Raw genomic sequence first — 16,159 nt, forward strand, 5'->3', positions numbered from 1 at the left:
AAGGAAATACTGCCTGTAGTGTGATGATACTGGGTGGCAGAATAGTCATTAATAGAAAGTTTTAGTCATGTCTTTCTACTGATAGACAAGTTGCAGAGTTTGTAGTTAGGATTTCAGAGACATCATTGAAGGGAGAGATGGAGAAGGGCAGTGCTTAAATCTAAAAAGATATGGTGGCATTCTGTGTCAGTATCCTGAAAATAAACTACAAGAAATGGGGATTACCATTGGATGCACTGAAGCAGGTGGAGACTCCTAACACTATCTGGCTAAACAATGGTTAATAGACCCAACTAGGAGATTCAAGAAAAGAATCAAGACATAGGACACATAGTAGACAGTTAACATGCTCTTTGGAGAGTCAGGAGACTTGGACTGTCTGCAGTAACCCTTGTAGCTGTTAGATGGCAGCACAGTTTGAAAGCTGGGTAGGTAGCAATGGCTGTTTAAACCACTGGGTGGCAGCAAAATTCATATGCACTCTGCAGTTGTTCTCCAAGTGCTTTCGGAACCCTGAATTTTGTTGTTCCTGGAGCATTGTACCACTTGAAAACATTTCTGAAATGAACCTCACTTTCCCAAAGTACTTTCTCCTTAATTAAACGCTGGAATTCATTATCAGAGAATATAATAAAAGCAGTTAGCTTAGCAGAGTTCATAAAGGTTGGACAAGTTCCTACAAGAAATGTCCTTAAGCCATTATTAAGATGGACTATGGAAAACCCACTGCTTATTCTTTAGATAAGCTGTATAAAATCTGTTTTACATTTTTGGGACCTTGAAAGTTCTTGTGACCAGGATCGACCACCGTTGGAAACAGGATACTGGGCTTGATGGACCTTCGGTCTGTCCCAGTATGGCAATTATTTTCTTATGTGAGCCAAGTATAGGACAGTTGAGCCATTGTGACATCACTGATGAGGTTGGCTCTTAGGCATTGGTGGAATGACGCATTATGACATCACAATCTGGAATTTTGCTACTCTTCGGGTTTCTGCCAGACACTTGGGACCTGGGTTGGCTACTATTAGAAACAGGATACTGGGCGTGATGGACCTTTGGTCTAACCCTGTATGGTAAGACTTATGTTCTGATCAAAATACGAGTGGGGAAGACCCAGAGCAGTAGCAGCTCAAAAGCCATATTTCCTTAAGGAGAGTGTGGCCCAGTGATTAAAGCTACAGCCTCAGCACTCTGAGGTTGTGGTTTCAAACCCACGCTGCTCCTTATGACCCTGGGTAAGTCACCCAATCCCACCCCCCCATGGCCCAAGAGCCTGCCGGGACAGACAGGGAAAACTGTTTGAATACCTGAATAAGTGCATGTAAACCGTTCTGAGCTCCCCTTGGAGAACGGTATAGGAAATTGAATCAATAAATAAAGATACCTGTAGGCTTTTAGCTTGCTTTATGGTACATTTTCTTTCCAAGCTGGTTTATTTGCACACGCTACTTTACAGAGCTACCCTATTCATCACTGTTGAAGTCAACTGATAATTACGCAAAGACCATGGTGACATGTCAGTGTGTCACTCCTGTGGCCATCTACGTCCGTGATACCCTACCCAGTCATTGCCCTCGGAGGTTTTCTTTGTGCCATCAGCTGGGTTGAGTAGCCCAGTTGGCTTTTCTGCCCCTTGGAGTTTGTCACTTCTGAGCTAGGCAACATTTATGCTGACAAACGGAAGGTTTAACCTGGCTCCTTATGGAAATGCTTAAAATGAGGAAGCAAATTACAAAATAGTGCACAGAATTTCACTTGCAGATGTGTTAGACTTAAACTAGCCACCAAAGTAATGAGTTTAAATAGAAAGCTCTAAAGAGATGGGGATTGAGCCAGACCCAGTTTCATTAAAAAAAAGCTAAGTAATTGCTACTTTCGCTGCTATTGCTATTATACTATAAAATATTAGGCACAAGCACTTTATAATTTATTGAATAATATATAAAAGAAAAAAGAAAACAAAGGAAAAATTACACACTATATGGTTCCTATGAGGACAGCTACCATACGCTAAAACTGTGTGGCAAACTGAGGAACTTGTGTGTAGTCTCTTTAGAGCTTTCTATTTAAACTCATTACTTTGGTGGCTAGTTTAAGTCTAACACATCCGTAAAATGAGGAAGAGAATAAAGGGATATTTGTTTTAGATTTTTAGTCAGTTTAATTTATACAGTATGAGGAAAGCTCTTTATTATTATTTTTAGTGTTAAATCACATTTTCTAACTTCTTCAGCATCCTTTTGAACTAACTACTATATTTTTTTTTATCAGTTACTTCATTCATTTATTCATTCATATATAATTTATCTCATGCATATTAATGTGCTCTCTCCAGTGTTGTTTAACATTCTTCTAAGTCCTTTGGCCATCCTTATTCAATCTCGTGTTATATCTAAGCCTTATTCAGCTCTGCAAGAGGTGTTTTTTTACAGCGTGTTCTGTGAAATTTTAGTGAACATTGAATGTAATCTTTTTAGTGAACATCGAATGCAATTTCTTGAACTTTATACAGATTTGTGAGACTCCTGATGCAGGCCTTTAAGGCCGAAACATGCGCATGTCGAGTCAACATATGATATATTGAAGAAATAAAGAATTGTGCTTGATATTTTAAGCTCACCAGTCTTTCTTGGACGCTTCCACTATTTCGAGTCTGAATATCCAAGCAGATGACATTTTGCTAGTGGCTTACATTCATCCTTTTCAGATTGATCTGTCCCCTATTCAAACCTGTCTACAGAAAGTTAAAGAATGGTTGTGAAGTAATCACTTAGTTTTAAACACCATTGAAAGCAAGATTTGTAACAGAGTAGACACCGAAGAGGGAGTGGAAAACATGAAAAAGGATCTGCAAAAGTTAGAGGAATGGTCTAATGCCTGGCAACTAAAATTCAATGCAAAGAAATGCAGAGTAATGCATTTGGGGATTAATAATAGGAAGGAACCGTATATGCTGGGAGGAGAGAAGCTGATATGCACGGACGGGGAGAGGGACCTTGGGGTGATAGTGTCCGAAGATCTAAATGCAAAAAAACCCAGTGTGACAAGGTGGTGGCTGCTGCCAGAAGGATTCTGGGCTGTATAAAGAGAGGCGTAGTCAGTAGAAGGAAGAAGGTGTTGATGCCCCTGTACAGGTCATTGGTGAGGCCCCACTTGGAGTATTGTGTTCAGTTTTGGAGACCGTATCTGGCGAAAGACGTAAGAAGACTTGAGGCGGTCCAGAGGAGGGCGACGAAAATGATAGGAGGCTTGCGCCAGAAGACGTATGAGGAGAGACTGGAAGCCCTGAATATGTATACCCTAGAGGAAAGGAGAGACAGGGGAGATATGATTCAGACGTTCAAATACTTGAAGGGTATTAACGTAGAACAAAATCTTTTCCAGAGAAAGGAAAATGGTAAACCCAGAGGACATAATTGGAGGTTGAGGGGTGGTAGATTCAGGGGCAATGTTAGGAAATTCTACTTTACGGAGAGGGTGGTGGATGCCTGGAATGCGCTCCCGAGAGAGGTGGTGGAGAGTAAAACTGTGACTGAGTTCAAAGAAACGTGGGATGAACACAGAGGATTTAGAATCAGAAAATAATATTAAATATTGAAATAAGGCCAGTACTGGGCAGACTTGTACGGTCTGTGTCTGTGTATGGTCGTTTGGTGGAGGATGGGCAGGGGAGGGCTTCAATGGCTGGGAGGGTGTAGATGGGCTGGAGTAAGTCTTAACAGAGATTTTGGCAGTTGGAACCCAAGCACAGTACCGGGTAAAGCTTTGGAGTCTTGCCCAGAAATAGCTAAGAAGAAAAAATTAAAAAAAAAAAAAATTTAAATTGAATCAGGTTGGGCAGACTGGATGGACCATTCGGGTCTTTATCTGCCGTCATCTACTATGTTACTATGAAACAACAATCTGCTGGGTCTCGGACTATGTATCCATTCCTACTCTCTTGAGCATGCAACATATCCTTGTCCCTTCTGTTATCTAGGAATCACAATTGATTCTAAATTGAGTTTTTCGAAACACATCTCAACAGTTCTCCTTGTGGGGTTTGCTAGCCTATGTCACCTCTCAGCCATTCGAAAAATCCTGAGTAAAAAGGTTCTACACACACTATATTATGCTTATGTCACTTCACGTTTAGACTTCTGTAATATCGCCTATGCTGTTTTATCTAATTCCAGCCTGCAATGTAAATCACACTGTACTGCAGTTTGGTGATGTATCAAATTTGGAATAAAGATTGTAGGTATCCTGAAAACCTGTCTGATTGGCTATGTCCAGAGGACTGGCTTGAGAACCCCTGGGTGAGCCATTAGCCAGATAGCTGAGGATAGTCAAACACTGGAATATATGACCTTCAGAACTGGTGCACTCTCTAGTGGGAGGTTTCTAAAAACAAATTAGAGAAACATTTGCTTGGAATATTAAAGGTGCAGTGGGACCCCTTGCAACCATCTAACTTGCATTTCTTAATGAAAAGAGGTTATCAAAGGCACTTTTGCTGCTTTACCTAGAATTTAAATGTCCATTAGACCGCTGTTTGCCTTGATTGGTTAAGCAGGCAGAAAAGGAGCTATCGAAATGAATTGGTTCTTTAGATTCAGAAATATTAGAAAAATGGCTTCTGATCCCTAATAATCTTCTTTTCTCTGAATATAAATGGCTGGACCAGAGGCCGTCAGAAGTATCACAGTATTGGTATCTATTGTGGATGATCACTTACACATTACAGGCAAAAGTTTACTCTCCTCAGCGGTATTTCTTAAGTGAACCTATGATCTTGTCAAGCCATGACATCCTGACAACATGCTGAGTGGCCATCATATAGGATCAGAATCAACAGTTCTATTAGATAATGTTTCATCCTCACTGCCAGTGTTATGTATTGAGGTATCACAGGGATCGATTCACCCCTTCCCATTTAATATCTGTTGAAAATTATTGATGGATGTAATGAGAAAATCAAAGATCTATTTTCCTGCCTACGCCGTTGATATATATACAGCTTGATTTGCAAAAATAGTTCTCAGAGTCAAGCGGCTAAACATTTGCTTGGAAAATATAAAAAAAATTGGATGATACAAAACAAGCTAAAGTGAAATCTTTCCAAAACACTGGAAAAGCTATGGGGAACTGGGCCCCTCAAAACTGTGACGCCACTGCAATGGCTGCCGGGGATTCTCAAACTCTGTCAGCAGAAAAGGTTCTCCTCTGGTAGCCAGAAACTACCCAACTTGCTCACAGTTGGCAACACTTTCTGGGCAAGTCACTCAGGTACAAAATAACTGCTTTGATTGTTTATTCCCTTTATCTGCCATCAGTGGTGTACCTAGGGTATGTGACACCTGGGGCTGATCATTTTGTAACACTCCCCCATATAAAAAAATATTTTTAGTAAACCCCCCTTGGTACCCTACTTCCTGAGGAAGATGATTTTGATCTCCAAAAGTTATTAAAATATGTATTAAAATTAGTCCAATAACAGGATTACCTTATTTCCATTTTCTAGTTATAAATGTTTGTCAATACAGCTATAATACTACTTTATTCTAAAGCAACAACAAAAACTTTTTTTTCTACTTCTTGTCATCTCTGGTTTCTGTTTTTCTCATCTTCTCTTCACTCTCCATTCCATCCAGCATCTGCCATCTTTCTCTATCCCTTCCATTTTTCTCTTTCTACCTCCACTGCCTCTCCATGCTCTGGCATTTCTCTTTTCTCCTTCCTACCCCACCCCACTCATTCCATGGTTTGACATCCGCTTCCCTTCCACTATGCCCTGGGATTTCTCTCTCCTCTCTTCTCCTTCCATTTCTCCCTCTCCCTCCATGCTCTGGCATCTTCTTTCTTTCCTTTCTTTACCTCCCTTCTTTCCTGATGGTCTGGCATTTCAGTCTCCTTCCCTTCCCTCCCCCCATGCTCAGGCATCTCCTCTCCTTCATACTCTGGCATCTTCTCTCCTTCCTTTCCTTCCTTTTACGATGGTCTGGCATTTCTGTCTTCTTCCCTTTCCTCCCCCCATGCCCCATCTCTCTTCTCTCCTTCCCTTCCATCTTTCCCTCTCCCTCCATGTTCTGGTATCTCCTCTCTTTCCTTTTCTTTGCTCCTTTCTCCCTGGATGGCATCTCCTTTCCTTCCATCCTTTCCCTCCCTTCCTTCCTTCTCTAAGGTCTGGCATCTTTTTTTCCTCTCCCTTCCCTGGTCTTCCTTCTTCCTCCCTCCCTCTCACCAATCGGGTACATAAGAACATAAGAAATGCCTTCGCCGGATCAGACCCTAGGTCCATCTATTCCGGCGACCCGCACACACGGAGGCCAAGCCAGGTGCTCCCAGATGGAGACCCTGGTCACCCGTATCCATCGATGTGTTTTGCAAGGAGGTATACATCCAACTTACGCTTGAAACCCAGAATGGTAGTCTCCGTCACCACCTCCTCCGGGAGAGCATTCCAAGCGTCCACCACCCGCTGTGTGAAACAGAACTTCCTGACATTTGTCCTGAGCCTGCTGCCCCTCAGCTTTAGTCCATGACCTCTTGTCCGTTTCACATGCTTTTCCCCTCCCTTCTTCTCTCTCTCTTTGTCACCCCCTTTCTCTGTCACCCCCCCCCCCCAAGTTGGCAGCGCAGTATTCAGAACTCACTGCTCTTGCCAGCATCAGGCCTTCCTCTTTGGTGGGTCCTGCCCACTTCCTGTTTCCACGAAGGCAGGACCTGGCAAAGAGGAAGGTTCGACACCGGCAGAGCAGCAAATTCCAAATGTTGCCACTGCTGCTGCCAGAAGAAGCTTCCGGAGTCAGACCCTGATATCACCCTCTTATGGTCTGCACCCAGGGCAGACTGACACCCCCCCCCCCTTGGTATGCCACTGTCTGCCATGATTTTCTGTATTTTCTGTTTTGTTTATACCCCTGAAGTCACTCTCCGGCTGTTTCTGCTATATGCGTGCTTTCCATATGTTGAGGTAATGTCTTCATGGCTTTATGGTAAGAAAAAACCATAGCACCAGCCCAGTTTATTTAGCTTTATAATGTTTGGAAGGATGAAATGAAAATCATACCATGAAAGGGAAACTGAATGATTTTCTTCAGTTGCTAGCTAAATCTTAGCTGTTTGCTAGACTGATGCTTTACAGTGACTGATGCTAACCTGGGCTTCCACCAAATAATTTCCTCACTGACCCTCTCAGCGGGTCTTGTCCTAGAGCTAATCTTACATAGAAACATAGAAAGTGACGGCAGAAAAAGGCCGAGGCCCATCGAGTCTGCCCACACCGCTGACCCACCCCCCCTATTTAATCACTCTCTGATGACCTTTCCCTCCTAGAGATCCGACATGAGCATCCCATCTGTTCTTAAAATCCGACACGCTGCTGGCCTCGATCACCTGCACTGGGAGCTTGTTCCAGCTGTCAACCACTCTTTCGGTGAAGAAGTATTTCCTGGTGTCGCCATGAAACTTCCCGCCCTTTATTTTCAGCGGGTGTCCTCTTGTGGCGGAGGGTCCTTTAAGAAGGAAAATATCATCTTCTCCCTCGATACGACCAGTGACATACTTAAACGTCTCAATCATGTCTCCTCTCTCCCTGCGTTCTTCGAGAGAGTATAGCTGCAATTCGTTCAGTCTTTCTTCGTATGATAGATCTTTAAGCCCCGAGACCATCCTGGTGGCCATCCGCTGTACCGACTCGACTCTCAGTACATCTTTACGGTAATGTGGCCTCCAGAATTGTACGCAGTACTCCAGATGAGGCCTCACCATGGTTCTGTACAAGGGCATTAGGACGTCGGGCTTCCGACTAACAAAGCTTCTCCGGATACAACCCAACATTAATCCAAGAAGATTCATCCTCAGATACAGTAACCACCAATTGCTTCATTGAACCAGTACCCTGGTCTGATCACCATCTAATTGCCTTCAACCATACCTACGCAGCAAAACAACCATCAATCAAGAATCAACCTCGGCATAAGAGAATATTGTCACCGGCAGCCTCAGGGAAATGGGTCCTATGGCACCAGTGGCAAGAGAAAACTCTTGTGCGCCGCCAGGGGCAGCACAAGGAAAGAAAATAGGTTAAAAGAAGTGAACACCACTACACCAGGTAGGTATTGTATCAAGCAATTACTGGGTTTATTCTTAAAAATAAATCATTCAAACCAGCTTCCTTGTTTCAAGTTCAATCAGTTTCATATCAAAAAGAAAACAATCTTGTCAGGATGTTTCAGCTGTCAAATATAGTCCCAAAACAAACAAAATACACTGCTAAATTGTCTCTGGGTTAATGTCAGTCAATAAAGTCCAAAAACATATAATTCAAGCTTTCCCAAAGCTGCTGCTGGCTCTCCAGCTGATTAATAGTCCAAACTTTCAAACATTTAAAAAAATACAACAACTAGTCTTTTGGGCTGATTTCCCTCAGCCTGTGCTAGTGCTACGGCACTAGGCCCCAGCAGTTGACTTGCTGGCCAGGGAGTGTGCTCTGCTTGGTCGCAACTCGCCAATCATAGGCCCTCAATCCCAACACAGAAAATGCGGAGCATTCCCCACTGCCCTTCCCCCACCCAGGAGAAAAAAAGAAAAAGAAAAAAACCAAAATTCAAAACAGTTCTTTTTCAGATCTTAGAGGTGCCTCCAAGCATCACACCTTCTTCATGGTTACCAAAAAAAAACATTTAATCAGCTTACTTAAGCAGTGTTCAAGTAAAGCATTTAGGCAATCTGAATTACTTGCCTTCAGTCCAACAAACCTCCATTGGCAGGACTCCATTCTGTGGCTCAGCATATGGCTCCAGCTCCATGTCCTGGAAATCTTGAGGCATGAAATTGGGTGACTCCAAACCATCCTCAGTCAGCTCCATACTTTCCAGCTGTTCACTGCCATTCAGAGCTTTCAACCCTGAGTCTCTCTGCCTTTCCTGTTGCTACTCCTTTCCCTTCTATCTCTCTAACTGTTCAGCTCTCTGGTGTAATAGCCTGCAGCCACGCCCCAAACCCTCAGGTGAAAAGGTTTTCTTGCTGTTTCTATTTCCAGCCTGCAGGTGACTGCTGGGAACTAACCTAGAGCTATGTGGGGGTTGGGAAACCTGCAACTCTGCTCTCCCGCTCCCTCTAGGGGTCAAAGAAGGAAAGTCATCAAAATGTTCAGTTTGAGGTTTAAATTGAGCTGTTTGTAGAGTGTCTGCTCTTGAGTTGTGCACTGCTCTGGGGACACTCCTAGCAGGCATAGGCTGAATACCACAATATACAATAACAACTCATTTGACACTAAGGATCTCTCTTTGGGTCTTTCTAACTTAGCAAGGACACTGTATCCTAATCCCAAATACATTGATGAAGCTGCCACAACCTGGCATACCGAAGTAAAAAACAAGAGCTTAGCCTCAGTCAAAGAAATTTAATGCTACCCCCACAATCTCTCTTCCCCCTGGTTCACTGACAACTTAAGAGTCAATAAAAGATTACTATGAAAAGCAGAGAGGGAATGGTACAAATCAAGACCAAATGGTGACAAACCCAACTGGAGGAAATTACACGAAGAATACAAACAAGCTATTCTCAATGCCAAAAAGGCCTATTACTTCCAACAACTACTAAAAAACCCCAACAGATCAAACAATCTCTTTACACTAATTAAGAAGATATTCACATCTCAAGGAGACAACCAAAACCTTGTCACCAACCTCGACAACGAATCGCTGTCTGACTACACTGACAAAATTGACAGAATACAATCTCATCTTGATACTGTCACACAACTGACACCTATACCCCCCTAACCACACTGGAAAAATTAACCCACTTCAGTAATATCTCATTTGATGACCTTGCCAACACTGTAGATTCCTTCTACCCATCTGGCTTCATCCTAGATCACTGCCCATCACATCTCCTAGTTGTGGTGAAAGACGCTTTCATATCCTCAATCCTCCCTCTCATCAACACCTCTCTACAAACTGGCTCAATACCTACAACCTGGAAATCGGCTATCATCCAACCACTTTTAAAGAAACCCACACTTGACCCAGACACTCCCAGCACCTATAGGCCCATCTTCAACCTCATTTCACATCCTTCCTAAGCAACAGATCCCAATGCGTGCTACTAGACACTACCCTATCAAAGCCAAAGCCAATCAAGTACAGCGTGCCACAAGGAGCATTGATATCCCCTCTTTTGTTTAATCTCTATATTACACTCATCCTGGATATAGCTCACAAACACCAAATCTAAATTTGCTGATGATATCCAACTATACCTTCAACTTGGAGAGAACTGCAACTCCCAGATTACAAAACTTCATAAGTGTCTCTCAGAAATATAAAAAAGCTGGATGTCTACAAACAAGCTTCAACTGAATGCCACAAAACTGAACTCCATTGGATCTGCAAAGAGCACTGTACCTACAACCGACCCTCTCTTCTCTGGGAATCATTTACTATAATCGCCAAAGACCAAGTACGCAGCCTAGGAGTACTTCTCGACTCTAACTTATCACTTACCAACCATATTTCTAAAGTGGTCTGCTCTTCCTTCTACTACCTCCGACAACTCCGTAAAATAAGAAGCTGCTTCTCCAAATCTGACTTTTCTCAACTCCTTTTTGCCTTCATCCTCTCCCACCTGGATTACTGCAATGCATTATTCAATGGTCTTAACAGCAAAAAATCTTTGTCTCCCAACATGTTCACCCATGATCCGGTATCACATGTACTAGCGCCAGCCCACTGGCTTTTCAAAGGCTTAGTACTTGCTTTCAAGTCCATACACAACATGGTGCCCTCTTCATATCAGCCAAACTACCACCCTATGTCCCGAACCAACCCCTCCACTCCCAGGAGGAAACATGGCTACAATTATCTCCTGGCTGGAGCCTCCAACTGGAAACTAACAGACGCAGATCCTACTCCTAATTCTTGCCAAGAAACTGGAATCAGCTATCTCCACACATCAGATCCCTTGAAGGAATTTTGAACTTTAGGAAGGTAATAAAAATCTACCTCTTCACCTAATATTTATTCTGTATCACCAACTCAGGATGAATCTTGAATGCTTGAATACCTGAATAAATTAATGTAAACTTTTCTGGGTGAACAATATAGAAAATTGAATAAGTAAATAAAATAAATAAATCCGTATTAGACGACTTCCACTATAGCCGTGACTGTCTTATTAAACATAGAAACATAGAAATTGACGGCAGAAAAGGGCCGCGGCCCATCAAGTCTGCCCATACCAATGACCCACTCCCTGACTTTTACTCCCCTAGAGATCCCACGTGGATATCCCATTTTCTCTTAAAATCTGACACGTTGTTGGCCTCAATTACTTGCTGAGGTAGCTCGTTCCAGTGGATTTCTGCTGACAAAACCCCTACGGATGCAGCCCGAAATTTGTCTTGCCTTGGACGAAGCCTTCTCCACTTGATTGGCAGCCTTCATATCATCACTGATGATAACTCCTAGATCACGTTCCACCATGGTCCTGGTCAAGGTTTCACCATTTAGTGTATAAGTTCTGTGTGGATTTTTTTTCCCTAGGTGCATCACTTTACATTTTTTAGCATTGAAGCTTAACTGCCAAGTTGACGACCACTGTTCCAGCTGTCGTAGGTCTTGTGTCATATTGTCAGGCACACTGCTTTTACCTACTATGTTGCATAGTTTGGCGTCATCGGCAAACAGTGATACTTTTCCTCTGAGCCCTTGGGTCATATCTCCTATGAATAAATTGAATAGAATCGGCCCTAAGACGGAGCCCTGTGGTACTCCACTCGTCACGGCTGACGTTTTGGAGGGGGTACCGTTTACCATCGCCCTTTGTCTGTATCTCATTTGTTTTAATTATTATATATGTTGAAACCCGTTCTGAGCTCTTTGGGGAGTACAGAATATAAATTGAATTAAATAAATAAATATATAATATGAAGATGCATTCATTGGATTAGAAATTTCTTCCCGAGGATTCTGATTTTTGAATTCATACCGTCTTATTTAAGGGTTGGAAAGGTGCTCTTACCGAGCTTCTATGTTGTAGATTTTTATTAGATTTGGACTGAGTCGGGGAGGTCTCAGGGAAACCAGATCCGGACAAAGGAGATGAGACAATCTGTGATTTGTAGTTGGCTGGAGAGGTTACTCTTGCTGGAAAACAGCTGGGTGTGAAAGCCCTCATGTACATTTAGCCTGACACAGGAGGCCAATTTTCAGCCAAGCCATTTTACCTGGGTAAATCACTTTGAAAATTGTTTCCTGTAAAACTGAATGTGAAGAATAGAATTACCACTATGAGACTACAGTAGCAGGTTCTGATTGACTGAACACATACGTGAATAAGACAGTACTGAGCCAAAGCCTAGAAAAATAAGCAAGAAAATAAAGCACTAATATTTTTAACCTTTATTTTCACAACTGTGATTGCTCTTGCAGAATGATTAACCTCCAAAATCCCTTTGGACCTCTTTTGGCTTTGCCTTCTCGGATAGCATTAATTGCCAGTAAATGCCTCTCCCCTTCCAAGTCAGTCCTCACTAGCCTTATAGTAATTGAATTGCTAATTGTGGAGGGCCGGGTTCGGCTTCCAGTTCATTGGAACTTCATTTCCAATAGCCTGTTCCATAGGTGTGGATTCAGTGCAAAGTCAAAGAACTGTACTTATGTTTCTTTGGAAAACAGGACTTAGTGAGGTACACAAAGTGCACAGTTATTGAATTACATAAATACACTTGGCTGGCTACTAATTTTGTACTTCAGAAGTGAAGGACAACCTCAATGGCACATTTGGTTCTCATCACTAGAGCAGAGCTGGAAAGCTGGTATTTGTGTCTGATATTTGAATAATATTCTTGCAAAGCGAGGACCCTGAAGTTATGAACCATATCTTTGAATTGATTTTCTAAACTGTCCTTTCATAGCAATTAGAGGCATAAAAAGTAATGTTCTGTAAAATAACTCTTGACAGGGCACCTCCTACAAGGGAGATCATCAACAAGTCAGCAAATGTGAAAGAGAAAAGAGCATTGTATTAAAAACAGACAAAATATTGTTCCAGGTGTACCTCTTCCTTTTTATGGACAAGATAATGAAAAGAAAGATGAACCGTTTGGAAGTGTCATCGGTCTTAACCCTTTAATTGGAAGAAGGTGAAACCAGCTGCTTTACATAACTTGAGTTTCCGGCCTTTAAACTTTTAGTTCAGTCGTTACTTCTAAGTCTTCTCGACTATTGTAACAGTGTCTATTTGACATGTACCAAGAAAGAGATGGCTAGGCTTAGACTGATTCAAAATACAGGGGTCAAATTAATTTATGGTCTAAAGAAATATGATCATGTGACTCCTTTCTACCGTGAGTTGCATTGGCTTCCAGTGGAGGCGCGTGTTTTGTTTAAGCTGGGTTGTCTTTGTTACCAAGTTGCGTATGGTATTGCTCCAAACTATATGACCAATAAATTTTGCATAGCATTCCATAAACATAGGAGAGAATCACATGCATTGTTTAATTTTCCGTCTACTCAAGATTGTAAGAGCAAGAAATCCTTGGAACATACACTAGCATTTCAGGCTACTTTCTATGATGGGGAATTTAGGCCACTGTTACGGAGTGCTCCCTCTTACAAGCACTTTTAGAACTCAATTGAAAACTCATCTTTTTTCAAAATATTTAGCCAACTAATTTAAATCATCCTTAGGTTATGTTATTTTCAATCTTTTGTTCATCGCATTGAACTTACAGTTATGCGGTTTATAAGTACGATGTTATGTTGAACGAGAGCAACAGAGCCAAGTAACAGGTATTTGGAGATGCAGATCTCCCATAAGAGCTTTAGAAGATACATGTTGCTTCTGAGTAACAATGCCAAATAAAGGGCTACATGGGGTAGAGAGTCCATTGAAGGTGACCCTCACACTGAACGGCCCTTGGAAGCAACTTTCACAGAAATGTGCAAGAAAGTCGAGGAGTTAATTTTATCAGCCAGACAAATTAAGGTTTCCCGAATAGCTGAAGAAATGGGCATCTCGGCAGGTATAGTTTGGAAAATAATTCATGTCCAAGGTTAGTTCAAGATGGGTTCCAAGAATGCTAACGCCGTGTCAGAAAGTCACGAGGCTCCAGTGCTGTCAGGAGAACTTGGAGATGCTTCATGATGACCAAGTGAATTTTTTTCTTTGTTTGGTGACCAGGGATGAGACTTGGGTCTATCAAAGAGATCCTGAGTCCAAAATGGAGTCAATGCAGTGGAAGCACAAGCCATCCCCCACTCCAAAAAAGTTCAAGCCCCAAAAATCTGCAGGCAAAAGTCATGGCAACTGCCTTCACGGATGATGAAGGACTTTTGCTTCTGGAGTTCATGCCACACAAGACGACCATAACCAGGGAGAGTTATGACAACACAATGATCACTTTGTGGGAGTCAATCAAGGAGAAAAAAAAACGAGGAAAACTCACAGCAGGCGTGTTGATTCTTCACGATAATGCACCAGTACACAGGTTACAGCAATCACAGGCTGCCATCTAAGAATGTGGGTTTCAGCAACTGAACCATCCACCCTACAGTCCTGACCTGGCTCTCTCAGATTATTTCCTGTTTTGAGTTTTGAAGAAATCTCTCCGTGGACAGCGGTTTTCAAGTGATGAAGACGTCAAGGAAGCTGTGACGTCCTGGTTTGAAGGTCAAACAGAAGAATTCTTCTTAAAGGGGTTAAAGTCATTTCAGGAAAAGTGGTAGATAAATTATTGAACACCCCTCCTATGTTCATAAATTAGCTGACACTCCAGAGATTCCACCCATTTAAATGCTATCTAAAAAGTAGCCAGTATAACTTCAATATCATATAATCCACTCTATTGGGGGAGTCTAGAATAGATGCAAGTTTAGCGTGTTTATCTATGTATCTATATTTCTAATTCAGGAAAAAGGCCTCAGAGTTTGGAGCTCCAAACCTTTTTCCTGAATTAGAAATATAGATAAACCAGGCACCATTGAATGTTTCTGAAATTTTAGAAACATCAGATAGAGAGACAGTTATACCGTCCACAATGATTTTGACTGTCGCTCTCGCAACAGATAAAATATGGTTATTGAGACTTTTCTTTAAAAACAAACAGAAAGAGTTTCTTGGTTGTAAAGTACAAATGTTTCCTGACCTTTCTAGAGAAACTCAAAAGCGATGTAAAGAATTTCTATTATTGAAATCTGGAGTCACTTCACTGGGAGCGACGTTTTACTTGCGACATCCTTGCAAGTGTATTATTTGCTACCGTTCAGTTAAATATGTCTTTTTTGAACCTCAACAGTTAACTGCTTTTCTGGCTATGACTCGACTGGATAAAGAGAAACCAACAGTTCTATAATTTATATAACTGCCCATATCTCAGTTCTGTCTGTAATCTGTCTTCTTAATTATTTCCTTTTGTTCGCTTAAAAGCAATCTTGGATCGATTTTTGAGGACTTGAGTTGGGTTAGTTGAAAGAATTTTCTTTTATGCATTTTGTTTAATAGGTCCGATTATGATTTATATTGGATATAGGTCATATCTTACTAACTAACTTTCTGTACAAGTGATTACTTGGTATGCACCTTGAAAATCAATAAAATAATTATGAAGTAAGAAATATAGATAAACCCGCTAAACTTGCGTCTATTCTAGACTCCCTCAATAGAGTGGATTATATGATATTGAAGTTATACTGGCTATTTGTACCACTTGGTTAGGTATACTGTATCTTGAGCTATCAAAAAAGTACGCATGGTCCAAAATAAGTACAGAATAGCACTTAGCCAGATTACTGTGATATGTTCACGTTTGTGCATAAATTACTAAACTACCGGCATTTACCACCTAAATTTATAGTGTGTGTCTCTTATAGAATTACACCCTTATGTCCAAAGATCTACCAACAAGATTGCAAGAAAATGGACAGTGCTAGAGCTCTGTAAAATGGGTTCATAGACAACCCCGCGAAAGACAAAGGCGCGCGCCGACAACTGAGCGCAAGACGGAGGTGCGCGCCGAAGAAAATTACAGTTTTTAGGGGCTCCGACGGGGGTTTTTGTTGGGGAGCCCCCCCAGTTTACTTAATAGAGATCGCGCCGGCGTTATGGGGGGTTTGGGGGGTTGTAACCGTCCACATTTTACTGTAAACTTCACTTTCTCCCTAAAAAA

At 41.8% G+C, this 16,159-nt stretch overlaps 1 protein-coding gene across 2 annotated transcripts in view; it reads left to right on the forward strand.

The window, feature by feature from the left end:
• CFAP47 (cilia and flagella associated protein 47) overlaps nucleotides 1–16,159 on the forward strand; it is a 1,062,207-nt gene that overhangs the window by 739,610 nt on the left and 306,438 nt on the right. The gene's annotated exons all lie outside the window — the stretch shown is intronic.

Source organism: Geotrypetes seraphini, chromosome 6, assembly GCF_902459505.1.
Source record: "Geotrypetes seraphini chromosome 6, aGeoSer1.1, whole genome shotgun sequence".
NCBI lineage: Eukaryota > Metazoa > Chordata > Amphibia > Gymnophiona > Dermophiidae > Geotrypetes > Geotrypetes seraphini.